General features: G+C 40.2%; 1 protein-coding gene across 8 annotated transcripts in view; it reads right to left on the bottom strand.

Annotated features, from left to right (window-relative positions):
* LOC111571822 (microtubule-associated protein 2-like) overlaps window positions 1-22,828 on the bottom strand; it is a 70,839-nt gene that overhangs the window by 43,203 nt on the left and 4,808 nt on the right. For 2 of the 8 annotated variants that reach the window (XM_055008191.1, XM_055008192.1), the window contains exons 1-2: window positions 3,015-3,087; window positions 2,859-2,931 (exon numbers count right to left, since the gene is read on the bottom strand). The exons of 1 other annotated variant lie outside the window; for it this stretch is intronic. The gene's annotated coding sequence lies outside the window, so the exon portion shown is untranslated. Of the gene's footprint in view, window positions 1-2,858; window positions 2,932-3,014; window positions 3,088-22,828 lie in introns of those variants that run through there. 5 more of the 8 variants (XM_055008190.1, XM_055008189.1, XM_055008194.1 and 2 more) reach the window with 5 other exon arrangements.

The raw sequence follows: 22,828 nt of genomic DNA on the forward strand, positions 1-22,828 counted from the left end.
TATACAAGACAGACAATTCTGTTACTACAATCTGACCTGAGCAGTCGTGCTGCTTCTCATTTTTAGATGTTATTGGATGGATCAGGAGTTATTTAGTAAGTTAGTCAAACCACAAAATGAACACTTTACTGTTAAGTAGTTCATGTAGATTTCAAGCTTACCCAAAAAAGACTTGTTAGAGAGGAAAAACTCCACTCTTTACAGGGTTTTGATATTTAATAAGTGTAAGTAATTGTGGGTGTTAGAGAAGGAAACAGTCTATAGCAGACTGAGGCAATCATGCATCATGAGGTCACTTTTCACTGTAGAGACTAGTGGGTCATTTTAGAGCAAGTCAAACCTTTCTGCATGTTCTGACTGCAGAATCTGTCCCTGTAGACCCTTTAAGGGAAGTTTTCAGGGGAGGAAAAAATGTACCAACTCCAAGGTAGGTACCTCTGAGGGTCCCTGAAGAACTGCTGTGCAGGTGTTGACACAGATAAGACAAATGATAATTGGATAAACTCAGAGAGGTCAACAAGTGCCCTTTTTCCACCCTCTCGATATCATTGTTGAGTCGCAGGTTCTTCTCTCTAATATCAACAATAACAAGCCCTCCATTGTTCTGTTTTACTTGAGTTCACTGAAGTTACGTCAAGCATCTACAATTTGTCATTGGTTTGACTGATCCTACACCACGATGGAAACAGAAAGGCTGAAAGGGTTGATTAGGGTGCCGTTCATGTAAACGTTTGCACCACCTCATACGTGTTTTGAGTTCCTGTGGTGGAAAACCATCTTTGCAGCCAGCAATGAGTAAGCCCTTTTTTATTTTGTCTGCAAGACCATCTGTGATTTGCCTGAAATTTTTTAGACAGAAAACATGGAGATTTAAAAAGACATTTGTCAAATTTTAACATGAAATAATTATTTTCAGAGATTTATTTAGATCAAATAGTCGCTGATAATGGGTGAGTTGAAATATGAAAGAAAATTTATGCCATCATGACAAGTCCCATATTCAGCCACCCACTAACAAAAAAATTGACAATGCAAAGGTCAAAAGTTTTCACAGATACAATTTTAGATATCTGTAGTTAATGTTCAAAAAGTTTCAAGCAAATCGGGGATGGTCAAGCAGAAGATTTAGGGCTAAATGACCACGTAGGGCTCTACTAGTATACCACACATCATTGTAGCTTGGAAGCAAACTACCATTCGAGTGTTGACCATACTGACCAACAGCAGAAGCAAGCAGATGGTGAATAATAGTAACAATAATACTTGTAATAAGATTACATCATTATTTTAATCACCTTAATTCAGATTCTTCAGCATTCACGACTCAGCTGCAACAGTCATTTTTTTTTTTAGCTAACAAAACAGGCATATGGGTTCTGTAAAGTGTCTTGAGACAATCTAAATTGTAATCGGTGCTATATAAATCAAATTTAATTGAACTGAATTAAATTGAATTGAAACATCAGGTCTGTCGATAAAGGGGAGCTGTAAACAGGTTCAGCTCCTTAAGCGACATCTGACATTTTCAGCAGATACAAGGTGATTGTCAAGCAAATAAACTGTATGAAGTAGACACTGGTGTCAGAACTCAATATCTTTTCATGTTTACATGAAATGATTAGAATCATGAAAAAGTTAGTTATTCGGGAAAACGAGTGAATTCGTCAGCTCTGCCCATTTATAATCCATATAATTCTCTTTTGTTCTGAGCAATCCAAGACAAAATTAGCTTACATGTTCTAATACTACGTCATATATTACATCAATTCTTTCAGTTAGATTGGGTTTTTTCTTTTTTATTGTATTGTTTATCATCTCCCTTTTATGGAGCTAGAGAATTGCTACTGGGACCTCTCCCAGACAGCCCCAGTTCAAACACTGAGGGTGACAGGAAGCAAGGGCAAAACCAAAACTAGGAGACAGAGATAGGAAGAGAAAAGGACGGAAAAATGAGTGGGACAGACTTGGGAGATCAGAACAGATAACAGCATGCAGGGGAGGAATAAACAGAGTGGGAGGGATAAAATGGACGAGAAGAAAATAAGGAGTGGGAGAAAAAGGGGTGTAGTTAGTGAGTTGAAGTTGGCATCTTTTCACTCCATTAACACCTGCTCCAAAACTCGTCCTGACCAAGCCGTCGGCGGACTCATGTCAGCCAGCTCTGCCGACGCTGACAGGCAGAGTAATGTGTCCTGTGGTCACACTCAGCTTGATGTCACTCCCACAGAGAAACCACCAACAATCTGTTGGCTATGAGCCGCTAACCGCCAACGGTCACATGCCATCGCAGCCTTAGGCTCGAAATACTCCGCCATTACTTCAACATGAAATAATTGCATTTTCCAAAGAGCAAAAATCACCAGAGATCAGTCTGGCATAAAATCTTGGTAAACGTCAGTTTTCACACATGCATGCACAGCAGCAGCAGCGCACTCTGCATGAACCACGCCGTCCTTGCTGGCTGAATAATCAACGATGTCTAGACGGAGTACGTCACAAAGACTAAAGGTCACCAAGACACAGAAGCAGCCTTTGGCTTATCACAAGCTCGTTCACTATATTGTTTGCATATGTCAGCAGTAAATATTCTGAATCTGTGCAAACAAAAGGGAGCTGATACACAGGGAGGCATTGATTAGAGATTATAAGCATGCTCAGGATGAATAAAGGGTCACTTTGCCTCCTGAGATGTTTAATTACCCCTTTTGATTATTAAATAATATATATGGTAACACATTTCTACTGCTGTAAAAGCTGATGCACCATTTTATTCTTCATATTGGCTGCTCTCCTAGAGATTCTTCCAGCTATAAAGCAAAATGCCTGCTTCCCAAAGGACATGGTATATAGCGTCTTACCTGGTGGGGTGGTTATTCCAGCTTTTTGTCTGCAAAGAGGTACAAAAGGAGGGAGGGGGTAAGGCAGCAGCTTCTGCAGAGAGAGGAAAAGAAGGAGAATAAAGATGAGAGGCAGAAAGAGGAGCGAACACGAGTCATAGGGGCAGGGACACTGACAGAGATGGCTGATGCTTCTTCGTCGGCGAGCGGAGCCGGCAAGCACACACTGCTGCAGCTTACGTACTCCCTCTAACAAAACACACACACACCGAGCCAGCCGGCACGCTGCCTCACATAGGCCTCCCCTCCACCAGCAGCACACACACTCAGACAGGGCTGCAGCCAAATCAGAGTCTGCATTGCATTGAGGCAGGGTGGAGGTAGGGGGTGGGGATGAGAGGGTTCTGCCATGTCTGAGCACAAGACAGTATGTGTTTGTATGTGTGTGTGTGTGTGTGTGTGTTTGTCAGTCACATTAATTCATGTTTGAAAGGGATACGGAGCTATTCCACCCCTGAGGGAATTGAGTTCCGAGATAAAAGACCGTCTCTATCCAAGAAATTTCCAGGAGCGTGTTTCATTCTCCTCTCTGTGTTTATCTCATCCGTAAAATTCTGCTCTTTTGCTCAAAGATGTTCACATTATGAATGCATGAAACCTTTCAACATGACGGCAAGTGCAGAAGGAGGGGATGTGTATAAAAGGAGGGGTGCGGGGCTTGCCCCACGCTGAATAATTGCTCTGTCCTGGTGCTCATTTGCAGGCATAGCCAACTGCTGCAGCAGCACTGAAACAAAGGCAGAGAGGGGGAATGAGGAGGAAAAAGAGGGTCTGAGCGAGAGGAGGAGAGACTGCAGAGGCCAGAAGAGCAGCGCAAAAGCATACAACTGAGTTGCACCAAGCGCCGACTGCTGAAAGCCTAATTCCCTGCTCATTACTCCAACCTCAAACCACATGAAATGACATGTATTTATAGCGCAGAGACTCACAATGGTCCCAGTCTAGTCATCCATCACCTGCACTACTTGAGATGTCAAAGTTGTGAATAAATACAGAAATTATGAGCTGAACAGAAGAACGATGGAAGTAAGTGAGTGCAAATTTGTAAAATTGAATGAATTAACAATCAAACTACAAAACAAAACAAGGATTAACCATCTGGACTGGACCCCAAAACCCACTGGTGGGTTTGAAAAGCAAGTTTTCTTTTATATAAAAAAAAAAGGGCCAAAATTACACCATTTATCAGAGCTAGAAACAGAATATTCAGCATTCCAAGAATGCCACATTCTATTGAAAGACCTGACCAAATTGAAGCTAAAAACCTTGACCAAAATCAGTGTATATTACATGTCTCATTTAATAATTTGAAAAAAATTAACCATTTGCATTAACCCGAATTTGTAAAACACAATAAAGTCTGAGCTCTGTGACGCAACCATGAAGCTATTAGTGAATCATCTGCCACGAACACTCACATTGCAAAAAATTCTGAGACTTTTCAGATGAACTGCAGGCTGTGTTTACACAGAACTGACAGGAGACAAACTAGGAAACAAATCTGCAAAGTCTAAGGTGCAGGAATTTATAGTGCAGTTACACATGAACCCATCATAAAATGTGAGAGGAACAAAAAATGACCAGAATCTGCAGTGAATTTGAATATCTTTTAGCTCATTGTTTTGGCTGGCCATTCCATAGTTCCACTGTTTTGGTTCCAAAAACACATTACAGCTAGCAGGTAGCTATTTTTCAGGGGAAAAAATCCCATGCAGATGCAGAAATCTTGCACAGAGGGACATTTACCAGCTGAAGAGCCAAATATTTACCTTAGGAATTTTTGTAGACCAAAATAAAGCTAAAACAAGATTGTACTAGTGGTCAGAAACACAACTTTATATTAATGCTAATTTAGCTTTCTATCTGGTCGTGCAAATAGGAAAGCGTATGCCAACATTATTGCTGTAACAATCTCACAAGCTATTAGTATGTCACTGTTGTGGTTAGTGTGTTTTAGCTGCCTAAAAGTGGCAAAGCACATTTAAGCTTCTATTTTTCACAATTTTATTTAACAACGGAATAATTTTCAACCATAAAATAAATGTTTGATGTTCCAGGTCTCAGATTGCTTTGTGGCCAGTCTGAACCTATCCTTTAAGTAGCGAATAAATTAAGCCACTACAGAAAACCAGTGTGACCAGACTGATGTCAAGAGACACTCCCTGACATGGTCGCCAAGCCTCAAGGAGACCAGTGAGGTTGATGTGAGACTGAATCATGAAAGATACAGTCATATGATTTCCAAAACCACTTAAAAAATTAGAGGAAGAGAGGGCAGAGAACAAGTCAGGCCTGCTCCCTCCACATCCTCTCTTAGTCATTAGCTTGCCCAGTATCAGAGGGGCAGAAAGAGCCATCAGCGTGAGACTATAATCAACCTGTCAGCGTCAAGGACTGGATGAAGTTTAAAGAAAGCAAATGGGACATTTAAAATTGCAGCAGGAAACTAATCTTGGTGTCAAACTGAATTATGAGATAATGTTCAGTTTTCACTTTTTTGAGAGGGCTGAGTGCTTGTGATGATACGAGCAGCATGCCAGTGCATGTACGTTTGGGTAAAAGGTAAGAGAGACTAAAGATGTAAAATAAGGAAAATCATGGGGAGGTTGGGTGGCATGGTGAGGGAGGGTGACATGAACAGAGAGAACTAAAGCTCGGGGAGGTTCAGAAAGCCCCGTCAACGCCTGCTTCCTTTAGGGAGATTGTTTGCCAGTGCTGATTAGAGACCGAGGCCTGGACCTGAGCTGTAGAGCCAGCTAGCATAGCCAGTAACATCTAATCTCCCAGAAAGCCAATGCTTGTCCTGCTAACACCAATCTGCCACAACCGAACTGTCAACAGACACAGCGGCAGGCTAAACTCGTTGCTGCCAAATTGCACATCACTTTGTATACCCTGTGTTTGAACAGGACGTATGGACAGTTAAACACCAGCAACATCCTTGTTCCACAGGTGCAAGCAGGTGACATCAATGCAAGAGTTCATTGTGTTCTTTAGGATATTTAAATCATGTTCTGTTATCAAGTAGGTGGATCTGATCATCACAGGATATTTTCTCTCATGATAAATCCAATACATCCAATCCAAATTTGGAAGGTATGTCATTCTCACCCTACAGCAATGTACTGCAGGTGTGTTTTGATCAGTGAATCCAGTCGTGGCTGCACCCCCTGTAGAGAGACTCAGGATTAGCTGAGTGGATCATCACAGCCTCTGTGTAATCTGCCTTGGACCCCTTCATCCAGATTTAGACAGGATATTTCATTGCTGATCAGAATATTTCTACATCAGCAGTAGTTGTGCTGTTAAACATCTTCTCAGAATGAAGAAAGTCCAGGTGATGAAGCTTGCCATGTATCTAGTCCCCCAAAACTATAGATATCCTGCAGAATGAACCAACCATAGTGTCAAGAATGAGGCATAAAAGAGGCCTGTACCTTCTCTCATCCAGATCTAACTCTGACCCGGCTAGTCTCCTTAAAAACAAACACCTGCTGTTTTGGAAGCTGACCACATACGTGGAGAAAGATCTGGATTAGCCTTTGAGGAAGGTTGCACTCTAAGCAAATCTCTGCAGTGTGAAGCATAACAAATTAAGCATTATCTGCTTCCCCAGAAAAACAAACAGATGCTGACTAATACTGGAATTCATGTATGGTCAGACTTTCTGGGGTATCGTCATAACTGAAAAGCAGCCTTCCAAGCTGTCACCTCACCGGACCTCTTCCAGAAGCATGACTCAAGCTTTTTGGAAAATGCGGCAATAGCACAAGCAGGGTTTCACTTGAACGGGCAAATTTACTGCAGGTGTTTTGTGGAGGCAGCAGCGGTGACTTTGCTGGTTCTGCACCATTAAAACACAAGTGTAATTACAGCTGTGAGTCCAACTCCATTTTCTGTTATATAATGGTTGTGGGTTACAGCAGAGCAGAGAGCTGTTGATATGAATGCAGATATTGATTAAAGATTAAGTTGGGTACTTTGCAGCAAGACAAAAGGGTGGAACAAAGCTCTGCATCAAAACAAGTCTTTTAAATCAGATAATTCTGATGGCCCTGGGAAGTTGTTTTACTATTTTCATAATTTTATATACAAGCTAAAAGATTAATCAAGATAAATAAAATGAAGATTATAGGGGTATTCCAGTGTATTTTCATTACACTTCTATAAAAGTCTGTGATCTGTGTGATTAACAGATTTGAAAAAAAGTAAATGCAGCAGTGGCCAAGTTATGAAATTTCAACCTTTTTCAAACACAGAAGACATAGTCGAAAAATTCTCTCAGGTTTGGCAGCAGTTTCTCTAAAGCCTGACCAATATATCGGTTGGCAGATATTGGCCTGTCAGAGATATAAAGATATCGGTGCATATGTTGCCGACATATTCTGACATGAAAGCGTACTTTGACAAAAGCATAAGACAGAAAGAGGTAATTTAGAAATAGTGTCATTATATAATTTGTCCAGCAGAGCAGCTCCATTATTTACAACACTGTCTGCAGCACATGTAGCATGACAGCCAATGGGGTAGAGTCAATTTTTATTTTCATAGTAAATCACCAACTAGCAAATACATTGCTGAAAAGTCTCTTAACTCCCTCCATTTTCACTTTTGAATGTAATTCTAACACACGCATGCACGCACACACACTGGCGCACACACACACACACACACACACACACACACACACACACACACACACACACACACACACACACACACACACACACACACACACACACACACACACACACACACACACACACAAACACTGAAAAACTGAAAAAACAAACAAAAAGCATCATTACCTTAGCCGTTAGTTGCAGATCAACACAAAAGATTCTATTAGTTCAATTTCTTGAAAAACATCTTTAATGATCTTTTAACTACTCTTGAGGAATGTGCAACAATGTACAACGAGCCTTTTTTTTTCTTTTACCCTCTGCTATCCCTACCCAGATCCCAACATGTCCTTTTTCTTTTTTTCTTCAAGAAAGGTGCGCGCAGCACTGCGCAGCAGCCGGAGCTGTCATTGGCAGGGCAGCTCAAATGAAATTTCATTGTATATGAAAATGTGCAATGACCAATAAAGATTGATTTTCAACAACAATGGTTTGCATTCATATGCTTCCTCCTAAGTGCAACAGACATAACTGTGAGCCTTACAGTGAACCCCATGCTAATACTTTCACCCAGACATGGACCTAGTAATCCCGTACTGGCAGACGCATGGTAATGACTGAGGATTGGATCACTGCTAGCATCAACAGGACCACAGGAGCAATCTCCTTCCAGGCTGATGTCCAATTCCAACAACAACTTGGTCCATTTTGGCTTGAAATAGTAGAAAATACAGCAGCATCTGCTTGTTTTGCTGTTTGTTTAAACAAATAGTAAATTAGATTTAAGACTACGGAAATCCAATTACCCAAATCCGCACTGATCTGGCTGTCTGTTTAAAGGTTAGCAGCCACTCATTTGTCCCAGGCACTGTGAGCAAGGCCAATCAAATACCACTAGATTAAGTCATGTCCTTTGATGTGGCATAAATTTCGTCCACTGGCTCAAAAGTGTCTTTGTTGAGTCTCATTTTGTCACAGAGCTTTCAATTTGCCTATTACATCGCATTTTTCCCCTCTAAAGATCTATGACTCTGTCAAGGCGTTCTAGTGCTGCTATGTCAGGACACCATAATATCAGAGGTCAAAGGTGAGTCAGCTCAAAGCAACTAGTCCAGACACAGGAGCTGATCCTCTCCATCTGCTAAGAGCCTTCTGCATATAGACACAACAGCATGACTCATGCCAAAGCCAGACTCCTGCAGTTTGTTCAAGCCATGTACACAACCTTATGTCACACCTACACACCAAGATCACACAACAAGCCATCAGAAACTTCTATTAATGGTGCATAATTGGGGGAGAAAATCGAATTGCTATTTTATTTTTTGAAATTTTGCAGTTATATTTGCGATATAATGTTTTAAAGTCAATATTCAGTGTACAATAGATTCAAAAGAGATATTATCAAAGCGTGAATGTCATACATGAACAAATTGAACTGAATATTTTGTAAAACTATTGCCACTACAGTTTAAACCCTTGGGAAAACGTGCTGCAAAATAAATAATAACACAGACCTTATGTCAGTCGATCCACATAATATATGTTCATCAATGGACAAGCAGAACATTTCAGTCAGTTTGAATTAAATACAACTGGATTAAAGCAATAGTCTTATTATGCAACAGCCATACCATTTATATTAGAAATTGCAGCCTTTGTGTTTTGCTAATTGCATCATTTCAAATTGCAATTTTTGGTTGATTAATTGTTCACCCCTATTCCCTATAGTGACCAAATTTGATTTCTGTGTCCTTTTCCCCCAATGTGATTTTAATTAATCCTGCCAGTTCTTACAGCTCCTAAACATTTTACTGATTTTTTCGTTTTAGTCCCTAGTATTCTATATTCCAGGACAACAAGAAGAACCTGTTGTGGCTTTTGTTTCAATTATGGGATTTCTGTCTGTAGTTCAAGGAATATTTCAAGTTCAGGTTCAAGATTTTTGAGTACAAAATTATATGAGCAATTAAGTCACTTCTCTGCAACAGAGCCATCGCAACACCATTGTCTCTGCATGTTCCGCGGTCTCTCTGTAAGCTTAAGGAGCATAATATCATAGCTAAGCTGACAATGACAGTTTCAGTCACCAGCAAAGAGAGCTAAAAGTTAATTCATTTCAGCTTGAGGGGGAGATTTGTCTGTTTACAAGCTATTTAACCCTTTAAGGTTCTGTCTCAAAATACAGTGTCCTATTAAGGCATCCCTGAGGATCCTGAACCTACTCATCTAGTTGGCCTTGAGAGAAGTGTACAAGGAAAATCTGCTCCTGTTGAATCACAAAGAACATTCTTGTTGCCATGCATTGCAACTTTACTATTTCTTACTAAGAGGATTAAGGTTTCACACAATTGTACGCAGGCACATTTCTTTAATCAACTGATGATAAATAGCAAAACATAAATTTATATAACAAACTTATCTCTACAAATAGGGTGAGAAATCTGCTTTACAGTCAGAGTAGAATAACACAAAATCGAAACTCAGTTCCATTAATGTTTTCGAGACAAAGAAACTGTTTACTTTAGTATACTGATACAATTACCCGATCAAGGGTGCGTCGACAACCCAGCTGCTCATCATTATTCAGAGAATTTGACTGTAACAAGGTTCGTGGAAAACTCTCAAGTGCATAAAAACCTAAGTGCTTTGTGAAAGTGCAGCTTTCCTCGTTTTGCAACTGCCAAGAGCCAACAGCAGCCAGACCATTTACCAAGAGAGAGCCACTCAATGACTGGCTTGCCATTCATGGCAAAATGTAAAACATAAGCAGTAACAGAAGTGCTATGGGAATGTCCAGTGCCCATCTTGTGCAACAGCTGGGCCACCACTGGATTATTATGGACTGTGATTTATAGGACATAATTTTTCTCTCTGCCACCCAGACAGACGGCCTCTCAGGGGTGAATATTGTCTCATCACTCAAGTATATATATGCAACTATGCAAACACCCTCCCTCTCTGTCAGGCTAAAGATGGCCTGTGTGTGCTACTCTTGGACTGTCATTCCTCTCTGATATAAGCAGAAAACAGGAAATTCCTCAAATGTGAAATATGCCTCTGAGAGGCCCGTTTAAAACGGAGACGTGATTTGAGGAGAAAGAAAGAGAGAGGAAGTGGAGGGACTGCGTGTTTTACAGCAAAAGAAGGGGGTGGGCCGGTAGATGGGGATTGATGCTCAGACTGTGGGGCGAATTCATGGGTGAGAACCCAGTCAACTGTTTTTATAGAACTTAAATACGTTTTTGCCCGTCTGAGGGCGTGTGCCTGCCGTACAATATAGAGTGTGTGCTGTATATATTAACTGTCTGCCAGGTTGTGTGTGTGAACACTCCAGCTTGCGTGTGCCTGGCTTTGCACTAACCACAGGGTGTAGCTGTGGGCTTTGAAGTCAGCCCTACACCCTGGGCTGAACTCAAACACAGGCTACTGTACGAGGTCCCATATTACTCCATGGAAAAATCACAACATGCGTTTTACTTACAGGGAACACTGCCCTCTCTATTCCCCTTGTAAAACTTGGTAGAAAAAAGGAGAAAAGCAGAATAGGAGTACTGAGTACAGGAAAATAGCATTGCAGCAGAACATGGTAAGAAAAAGCCTACAACACAGGGATCCAAAGCCCAGGGTGTTGTCTGACCTAAACAACCACAACAGAAAAGCAGCAAATCGTCAAGTTTAAGATCTTAGACTTATCAAATATTTTGCCAGTTTCACTTAATGTAGCAACATTCAATGATTATTAAAATTAGGAATTATTATTACGTAACAAGTTTTACAGAGCCTGACTAATAATGGATTTTTGGGGACAATGCTGATTTTAGGGAGCAGGAAATTCTGATATATTGTTGACACATGTTAGAGCTACACAAAAAAGGAAAGATGATAGGGTCACTATTTCTGCACATCCAGCAAAACAGTTCACAAACTACTTAGTGACTTGCCACGAAGACAAAACTTGACTCCACAGCACTGCCTGCTCAGCTGTGATGCGTACTCTGCTACATGTGCTGCAGACAATACTGATAGTATTGCAAACAATGGAGACAGAGCTGCTCTGCTGGACAACATATGTAATAAGACCATGTTTTGTTTTATGTTCTTTAGACAGAAAGTTTTCATATCAGGAACTACATATATCGATACCAATAAATCTATGACAGGCTAACATTTATTTATATTTTCCAACCTGGTACCTTTGAAAGTATGTCAAATTAGGCATGAGCCTATTAGTTTGCATAGATATACATATGATTATTTCTGGATTACCTCAATAATGAAAAAAAAAAGTTAAAAACAGGGAAATTCTAAGACACATTATGCATTTATAAATATGTTTTGGTGATTTCTAAATTAGAAACGATGCCATCCTTAGGAATGTTAAGTCACACTAAATCGAAAAATGTGTATCATGCCTGTGTGTTCAAATTTGACAGAATAATGAGTCTAAACTAAACTACCCTCTCGTCTTTCAACCTCATTCTCTAATTGAGACGTGGCCGCTCTCTTCTGTTTGTGTGCTCTGACTGTATGATCCCTGTCTGTACCTGCAGGGTGTCTAAATGCAGCATAGCAAACAATTCATCAGACCCCAAAGGTCAGAGATGCTGCACCCACGTCCACAGACTGCACAGAAACAGCAAACTAAATGGAAATGACAAAGAAACAATGAATCAAAGGTGCCAGAATGGTAAACACAATTTCTAGTACTGTCACCAATTGCTGCTTGGTATTTGCCTCGAGTCTTTCTCTTTAATGGCATCTCTCTGAGGATCATTGAAAGGGCAGGTTGCTAGCAAAGAAAGGTAAATGGCAGTAATTTGTAGAAGAGATGCCCCTGTTTCAAAGCTTTTTCCTGTTGATGGGAGATCTGAACCTTTGCTGTCCAAATGCCATCTGTTCTAAATTAGCACCTACGCAGGGGGCACTGAGACCTGGGCACCAATGGTCAGACGCTGGGGTTTTAGATTGCTGGAGCTCCAGCAGTGGAGAGATGGAAACGGTTCCAGATGAAGAAAACTTGACGGTGTTAATTATTTTAAAATGGCAAATAAGCGACCGCAGTGATCACACATTTGTTTGGAGTAGTGCTGGGAGACAAAATACTAAATTGCTTCCAAAATAATACACACTATTCTGGCGAAAATAGACTTGTTCTACAATGTTCATAATATCACTACAAAACTCATTTAAACCTATTTATAATTACACTTACAATCAATACAGCTGTAGTGATCCGCATATGTCAAGCTCTTGGAAACATCTATAAAGATGACACCGGACTATTTGTGACTCTAAAATCTTTCAGTCCACATTAGATTGTTTCTCCAGAGAGAAGATAAGCCCTGCTGTGACGCCCAGGCTTGGAGGAGAGAGGACACACGTGTCACTGAGACTGAGTGAAGAGCGGAAGTTTCTGGAAGTCATCAGAGACAGGCAGGGCGGAGGGGCCCAGCTGCACAGGACTTTTATTGCAGTTGAAGGAGGATGTCACAACTCAACCTTGCAACTGCGTGCACACACCCACACACTTGGCGATGCTCAAGCAAGACACAGTGATATATATGTTGAGGATTCAAATATAGTAAATGAACGCTTGCACGCAAAATGCCAAATCACATTCAAAATACGTCAGAAACAACCCACATCCTGAGCTGGTGGGTCACTGGCCTCAGTGTTAACACTGATAAATGATAAACAAACACATCCCCAAGTTGGAGTCAACAGCTGTCAAGTCTTGTGGGGCAGCTCTGTCATTCAGGCACTACATGGGAACCCGCCCTGTCAGTAAAGCATCCAAAACAAGCACACTGGCACTTTTTCCCTCCTCCCATCGCCCAAACAAGAATGAGTCATGGCAGAAGGCTCAGGAATAGAGATGAAGTTGATTCTTGGCTACATTGAATGGGGAAAACTGCAAGCACCACCCTCATGATAAATGAATAACAATGTGTTTTGACATCTATTTTTATTGAGAGCAAAATCCTCAGTGGCTACCATTGAGCCATACAAGTGGTTTTGCATGTTTTAGCCCACTTACTGAGCTGACCACTTCGCAAACCATTTTGTTGGATCTTAGAATCACTGGTGCTGTTTTTCCACCATTCCATGCATTTCTATTCATATCTTTCCCATGTATCACATTGACATCAAACATGTTTTGTGTTTTTACTCAGTATTTTTAAGGGCTCTGCTCTCAACATGCATCAATGAGCCACAACATTAAACCCACTGACAGGTGACATTGATCATCTCGTTACAGCACAGTTCTATGAGAAAACTTGGATCCTGGCTTTCACATGCACCACCCACCTAAACATTGTCACAGTCCCCCACCCACATCTATCCAATGGCAACAGGACACCACAAAACACCACAAAGAAACCGCTTGAGGAACACAACCAAGAGCTCTAAATGTTGCCTCAACCTTTAATCTCCCCATATCCCAATCAAATCAAACATTTGTGGGGTGCGCAAAAATAAGCTGATCCACCACTGTACCCAAGGAATCTGCTACCAATGTTGCGGCACCACAGGAGATGCCCACAGGTCCAAATCTGAGGTCTAAAGTTTTTCTGTATTAAAGTCAGAAAATCCAGTAGTTGTTAAGTAACTTTATTCCATAACTAGATGATAGTTGCTAGACGAGTTAGCAGGAATTACACATTATAGTAATACAATATTTTTGAGATTATAGACTATATTTGACGCTCTGGGGGTGGCATTACACTAAAACGAAGTGTAGAGATGTGCTGGGAATGGACTCCATTTCTAAACTAATGTTAGCTAGTGTTGCACTCTGTTGATGATGTAGGGGAGGTGAAGAAATGCATTTAGGCAAAGCATATGGGAGAAAGAATAAATGCTGCATTCCTTTTTTTACAGGAAAATTCAAATTCATCCTTTGCACAGAATTCGTGCAACAATTCATAATGTCTTTTCAAATATTTTATTGCTGCTTTTTTGAAAAGCAGCTTGTGACCATGATAGTTAAATGTGCAACAGAGGTAAAGTTTATTAGTATTAATAAGAAGAGAGGAAATATGAGCAAATCCAGAAAAAATAGTTTTTTTTAACGTATACACTCGCAGTCAACAGCTGTCCTATATCGTAGCTGTTGCCTCTTTATTAAGAACACCTTTAAACCAACAACTCTAAAGCTAAATTCTAAATGTACTTGCAAAAACTGACTTACTGTATGTGGTTGGAGCATCAAGTTTTTGTGATTTGAAAAGCAGCAGAAGGGGTTCTTCTATTCATTTTTCTCCTCCTTCTTATATTTATTCTTCTCATCTTGCTACATTGCTAAATATAAACCAGTGCCATTATGTGAAACATGAATTCAAACTCAGCTAACTAAATTCAACTTTTAAGGTGGGATTTCACAGCAAGGCAAAAGGTGATCACTGTACTGTGAGGAGAGCCTTTTATACTGGAATGAATGAGAAACGATGGTTGTTTGAACCCATAGAAACAGGCTACGCATCTAAAATGGTGAAACGTGCATCTGAAAATGTTTATCACAGTAGAAGTAGGCAACCTGTGAAAATGCTGGTATGGTCCTTTAAAGATGAACAATGGTAATGCGAGCAAGGGATAAAGAACATCACAGAAGTGGTGTTAGTAGCGCCTGGATGAGTGATAATGTAGTGGAAACAACATAACTATTAACTCAAACAAATTGCCTTTTAAGCTGCATTTTAATAGGAAACACAGGCCGTTCAATGTGCTTCTTTCCTCTGTCGCCAGGAAGTATCTCGGCAAGGCTTTCACCTTGAGTGCAGGCTATTAGTGTCAGTGATACAGCAATATTGTGGTTAGAGGGAGGGACAAGGTGGGGGGAGGCAATAACATAGTCAGCCCTCAGAAGCAGGGACATGAGGTAGGTCAGGTGGGTAGTGAGGTGCGGCTTGGGAATCACTTGCCAGTTTGCATTAACAAAATAGGATGGAGTGAAGACAATCTGGAGTTATTGAGAATAAAGAGCAGAGCAGCACCTCAGGTATAATGCACTGACAAGAGGTTCGGCGCGGTGAAGCGATAATGGCTTCCTGCACTTGAGGGACTCGAGGATGAGGTCATTCGTCATTAGCTTGCTGGATATTTACATCCTTTGGTCCAGCTAAAGCTCAGGACTCTCTCTGATTACTTCTGTGGCCCCTGGAAAGTCAGATTTCCCACTGTGTCCTATTTCACAACATGAAAATGAATTCAGTTTATACCCATTCAGGGTTTCAGGATAATCATCTGGTGCCTAATGTTCAGGTCTCATGAACATACGAGATCAATCACAAAACAAAAAAAAAAAACCGAAAAAAACAATCATAAATTAGAGTATTAAATTCAATCTGAATCAAGCTTTAATCTAGTCAATATTTTAGTGCACAGCTGGGGATGCTGTGTGGGTTCCAAGTGTATGTGGGGTTAAGGAGGCTGCTGCTATTGCTGCAAGGATACTAGTTTGTTTCCATGACACCGAGATGAGTCACTATGGCTACGGCTCCATCAGGAAACAAAGTTAAATGAAGAAGGAAGACCCGAGGATCGCAGTGGCGAAGCTATATATTGGCAGAGATGTCATGAAGTGGGAAATTAAAAGCCAAAGTCACAGTCTCGCAGTATATAACACTTTTTAAAAGCTGTAGTGTTGTTCAGCAGAGCTCTTATTAGCATGCAGACTCTGGTACCTTTGAATTCTGACTTGGAGATATAATCAACAAGTTGCTGCAATATAAATACCGTTTGTTCTTAACTGCCAGGAAATCCATTACTATAAATGGAAAATGTGCCACAAAAACAGCTACAAGGTCAAGATTTCACAACTGGCACCTAATCATTAAAAAACAAACATGACAATTCCACAAAAAAAAAAAAGATTCAAAACATCCTTCAGCAGATTCAACTGCTGCTTTCTTTTTGGACACTTTAAGAAAAACACACTAATGACGCCATGAAACAAAAACCACTTGACAGAAAACAGAAAATTTGAGAAAAGGAAACTTAAGTAAAAAGCAGTTTCACTAAATTTCTTACTATACTACAGGTCAAACAATTCTGGTATCACCAACTACTATTGTTTCAATAAAGAGGAGGTTGGCAAAAAGTTTGCTTTTTCTATCATTCTGTGAGCAACCAGGATTGTGAACCGCTGTCCAAAAATGCCAGCTGCTGTTCTGTTCTGAACAACAGCGCAAAGCGCTAATCTCACCGCCAAAGACACAGCATTTACTGTGACTACTTTGTAATTAAAGTGAACTCTTGTTTTGCCAAAATGCTGTTAGTGTAAAACTTCAGCAGCATGAAATGTTCAGTTTGTATTGTATTAAATTAATACAGCATGTTTTTATTGGAATGCTTCCTTATACGTTTTACAAACTGCAAAAGTTACTTTGATCTGTGGGTCACAAACTTAATCACCATCATGTTAACTTTTCCCAGAATAGATCATGACTTAAAAGACTTATTTAAATGAAAATCTTGAAAAGATTGCCACTTTACAAATATTCTAAGAACTGTTCTTAATTTGACAAGTGAATAATCCATTGTATGTTTTGTCAAATAAACTCATACTTGTAAGTTTTATAAGTGATAATTAGACAAACACCTGCACTCCCCAAGTAATACCACAAGAACTTTCTGTTTTTGTAATGAATTGCAGATCAAGATTCAACAGACTTTGCTTAATTGAAACAAGAAGCTAGCTGGATTTTTTGGTTAATTTAAGGCCTAAAAGACCCTTCTTGTTGTGTATGTCAGAAAATATCAGTCATAATGATCAAAGTCACTCACATGCAGCTGAAAAATCACAGAAAATCACAGAAAAACTACAAGATTTCGAACCAGCACTTTAAATCTCAGAAGGTATTTCGATACTGCAACAGCAAATCATCACATTTAAGAAGCCTAATAAATCACCCTAACATAATCCATTATTGAAACCAAACGACTATCATTTATGTGTTATAGCACTCATGCATGAGGAAAAACATAACTAGAAACAGTCAATCATAAAATTTCAACCTTCTGCATCAAATTGGGCTGGAGTCTAAAGTTCCCCTTAGCGTGCAATATTTCCTGCATCAACTGAGTAGTTTATTACTTATTCCTGATGAAAGTGATGACCCAGCAGCAGTGACACAGTGCCACAGAGGTAGATGACTGAACCTCAGTGCAGGTATCCGTCATTATCAGCATCCACAGAGCTGCCACCAGCTCTGCAGCAGTGACATCATCTTCAATGCAACTGACCGAGTGTCACTTCAGCTTTATTACACAAACACATATGCAGACGCACACTCAGTGTATAGCAACGCTTCACACAACAAATAAAAGCAGAGCCTCATGTGGACAGAAGGACAGGCTCTACCGGACTGAGCATTGTGTTTTTAGATGTGGATGTAAGATTGAAGCGTCTTGAATCTCCAGTTCTGCCTTGTGGGTCAGATCACAACACATGTCGGATGCCGCCCAGAGAATGAGAACATCCAAGCTGCTGCCGATGAAATGCTTTCTCCTGCTTTGAAACTCGTGCTGAATTAGTGGTGAGAATATGGAGAGATAAAGTCTGCTGGGACCAGGAGTCTGTACGTCAACAATCTGAAGGGTTTGCTTTCCTGTTTGTATCAGCTCAGATTTCATCCGATGTGGGTGTGGAAAAGGATAAGATGGGCCAGACACTGTGTGTGCTTTTTTTTTTTTTTATTTTGTATTCTTTATTTATTGAGGCTCAAGTTTAACTGAGCTGCACATTGCATTCATGAAGAACAAACAGTTTTCTTTATAATGAAGAAAATCTTTGCTAAACTGTGTTTTCAGATGTTTTGTATCATTTATGCAATCACTCAAGGTCACCACTTATCGTGAATAAGAAAAACACCCTTATACAAGAATCGATTTAAATAGAATTCAGTTTGTTTCTAATACATTCCATTTGCCTTCAGGCATCAGTATACCTCTTCCTAAACCACTCCCCCCACACTTTAATAAAGTCATAGCTGAGGGGACAACTTCTGTACCAATTTGAAACCAACAATCCAAAATGCGAAGCTTTCTCCTGCTGTAGTCAGCACTTTAGTCATGATCAGATAACACTTCGTACAAATTTTTTAAGCATATTTTAGCCTTAAAAATTTGATAATTTCTGTCAATATCTACTATATAAGACCATTTATATCTTAAATTCTAATTTGAAAATGACCAGATTAGAAGATGCTGGTTTTCAAAAGGAAGTGGCATCACTGCCTTGGTCACAAAAAGGCCTTCAATTCCTTCAACAAAGCAGTTTGCTGTGCAGTTAAATCTATCAATACAAAACTCCAAAATATTTAGTTTCAGGGCTGATACCACTTAGTATCATAGTCAAGGAGAGCAATAACAGATATTCGGTCCAGGTGAAATTGAAAATGAGGGAAATTAAATTAATTTAATGTGTCGGGAATCGTTAAAACAGAAAAAGAAGAAAGATACCAATAATCAGAAAAATGCTGAATACCGGATCAGTGGACCTCAAATACCAACTTCGCCTTCCAACGACAACATACAACAGTTTTTGATTATTACAGTCATTTTACTGCTGACATTTTGATTAAACACACTTTGTTTCTTCCATGAGAGGAGTTGTTTTATCATGAACTTAACAGAACATATAACATTCAAGAGACAATCGCCTTCTAAATACAGACTACAACCATGAGGAGGAACTTCCAGCACAGACTGCCAAAATCTACTCTTATTATGTCATCCTGGAACTGCAAATCCAAGCACGATCCCACATACCAATTGAGGTGCAGCCACTCTCCAAGAAAAAAAAAAAAAAAACACAAAAAATGGCATGAGAAGTGTTCCCACTCAAACGAGTGGGAGCCGGACTCCAACGGTTCTGACGTTATGTGTAAATCACATCTGCTTCATTTGATCAGTTAGAAGCCTGGTGGTTTTGAACAGCCCACGACGCTGCAGCAGCAGTGATTAACTCATCTGGCCGGAAGGCTCTTTGACTGAGTGATGTGAGGGGTCATGCAGAAAAAAAGGTCTATTATACCAGGGTCCATTGCCCCTGGATAGCAGAGTAAACTTCTATGGATTCTTTCTTTGTCAATGACCCCTGTGGGGACAAACAGGGGGTGAAGGCAGGGTGCAGTGTGCTATAATTAGGGTGCAATCAGTCTGGCAGCCCCTCAGGGCACAAGGAGTTTGGGGATTTTCCTCCCGACCCAGTGGCAGCCACAGACAGGAAGGCATCACATGCAACCTTCCCGTGTGGTAGAAAGCAGATGGCGGGGGATTAGCATCTGAATGTCGACATGCAGCTCCACGGGGGTCCACTGCTCCTCCTGCTTCCCCACGGGGGACAGGTGAGCTGAGGAAAAGAAGGATCTGGAAAGACAAAATCAATAATTGCCAACCTGCGGCGTGCAGACAAAGGAGCTGGGAAAAGCTGGTGGCTTTCAACAGCAGTAATTTTAAGAGAACCAGCTAATTACAGACCCTTCCTCGGTCAGATATTTTCACTACAGTCCTTCTATAGGAGTTTCAGTGCATGGGTCATGTCAAGAAATACAAAACAAAAACAAGCCTGAGATGGCAATCAGGCTTGATGCGACTCTAGACATGACGACGTCAGAGATAACATCAGGACACATACCAACTAAAGCTGCTTTGAAGCTCCTATCTGTAATGTTTGGACTTGGGCTACATAGTCGGAGAAAACATGCTGGTATCAACAATGAGCTGCACTTGTGCACTGATGATGCAACCATACTTCTAAGCTTCACGGTTTTATAACCTAACACAAGAAATGACAAACAATCTATTAACCCTTTCCACTCCAAAGCATACTGGCTGGATTGAAAGGCATGCAACTTGTTGAAGTTTTCTCTACTTTCATAATTGTGCTGTTTCTATACATGTGCAGGACTTAAAAATGTACTGGCTGGAGTTCAGACGGTTAAATGGCATTTATGCACAAGACAACAGAAGTAAATGGGAGAAGCATGGCAGCTAAATGTACAACATCATGTCATATAATCTATAGATCCACAGCACTGCAGGATTTTGCCCCTTGCTGTTGTGAAATCTTGGCTATAAGATTGCTGCATGAAAAATGCCTGGCAGGTTAGACGTAGAGGTAAAACACAGACGACAGGTTTGCTGTTCCTAAGAGACCCAGAAACTGAACAGATTTTTGCTGCATTTGCTGTAGAATCTATAAAATACATTGAATATGAGGTTTATAAGGAAACTGGGACTATATATAATATAAATGGAAAAATATGGAGCATGACTCATAATAAATAAAAAGTCATACATTATGGAAAACAACTCTGAAAAGCTTTTGCAAGTTTAAAGCTTTATTGATATTTCCATCAGAAAATGTTCTCATTGTTAAATGAACTTTGCTTTAATAAATTTAAACACACAATGTGGTGTTAAAGCTGCCAAAAAATAACTGCCAGGCACTGTTCTAAAATGCAATTTCAAATTATTAGTCTTACTTTCCAGTAATCTAACAGAAGAAACAATAGCAGACAATTTTGTACAATTTTGCAGATGGATCATATAAATTAGAATGACCAATATATTCAGCCTCAAGTTTCAGACATCACAGATTTACCACGTGAAAATCTGGGCCTGTGAACTCAAGTTGTTCAGTCACTGTCAGCCAGCCAAAGTGGGTCAATGGCACCCACAAACACAAATCTCTCCGTAAGAAAAAAGCCTGTCACAAAGCTCATTGTGGTGGAGAACAACCCTCTTCTTCCCCAGAGGCCATTCACAAACATCTGTTGATGCTCCAAAATAAAGCTAATGCCTCATTATTCTATCAAAATTTATGCTTCTTGGTTTAATGAGGTGACCTAAGGCAGTCCAGGCCCCCCAACCCACCTTTAATACACAGCTCCTCAAGGGCTCTTTAATGCTGACTAGTGACTGGCATTAAATATAGGAAGAATACATATGAATTGAAAAAAAAGGAGAGATTCCTTGCTTTTGGGAGGACAGCGCTCAACACAGACATATACTGGCAAAAATAACACCAGTCGGATGAGTCTGATGTGCTGAAGGGTCGAAGGTTTTGTTCCAGTCAGGGGATTCCCATGTCAAAATGAACAGGATGGAAGAGCAAGGAAAAGGAACACAATGAAGGGGTAAAAAAAAAAGTGAAAATGTGTGAATGTGTTTTCTAGGCTCCTGTCTGTATCCCCTTACTACACAGCGAGGCAGAGCCACACAGAGGGTCTACACACTGTGACTCAAAAAAGGGTCATTCCTTTGAGGGGCTGGTTTCCATGGCAGGGGTTGCCGTGGTGAGAGGGGCCCTTGATGATCCCAGTGGAGCAGTGGGCAGAGTCAACGCTTCAAAACAACACACACAGTCCAGGCTGGAGAATACTTGTGTATGAGAGATACACAGCAGCGTACCATGAGGGCCTGCAACTAATGATTTTTTAAATTATTCATTAATATGCCTTCTCTTTATTAAATCAGTTGATTGTTTGATCGATAAAACATAAACAACACAATGTCATATAGTCCTTGAAATGGTTTACTTTGTCTAAATTCCAAAAGTATACTATGATGTGAGACAAGGAAAAGAAGCTACTACATGTTTTACTTGAAAATAATTATTTATCTGCCAAATAATCTTGTTTCCTCAATTTATTATTGCAGCTCTGGTGTATTGCTTTTGCTACATATTAAGTCTGAAATAGTTGTTTATTTGGAAAGACAATGAAAAACTAGCAAGTGATTGAAAAACTAGCAATTATTAGTAGTATTTAGTTATTGTGACATTAAACTAGCTGGGTAGTAGATGTTCTGTGCTTGATTATCCACACAACGCAAGAGAGAGTACACAACTGCTACATGGGCATTTACATTTTGGATTAAATAGAAACAACTACTAATCAAAATAGTTTCTAATATATTTTCTGTTGTTTGACTAACCAACTAATGGATCAATCAACTAATTGTTTAAAACATAAAGAGGGGAGTAAATACAACTTTCTAAAGCCAAAGTGGGTGCACAGAGTTTATTGGTGGATTTAATTCCATCCCGCATTTTTCTTCATGTTCTGTCTATTGCATGTCTGAGAGAAGATGTTAGATATGCTTTTAAATCCTTCTTCAGACACATTCGGCAGTGGTCACAGTAAAAACCCTTCCTGGAAGCTAGCCAGGGCATCCACTACAGACAGTCAGCTGCTGTGTTCTTGCAGTCCAGTTAAAAGCAGACTCCAAGGAACGAGATGTACCATCGACGCATTCATGCCTTCCATCTGTTTCTGCGTTTCACACTGGCTTCACAGA

Source organism: Amphiprion ocellaris, chromosome 24 (assembly GCF_022539595.1).
Source record: "Amphiprion ocellaris isolate individual 3 ecotype Okinawa chromosome 24, ASM2253959v1, whole genome shotgun sequence".
Classification (NCBI taxonomy): Eukaryota; Metazoa; Chordata; class Actinopteri; family Pomacentridae; genus Amphiprion; species Amphiprion ocellaris.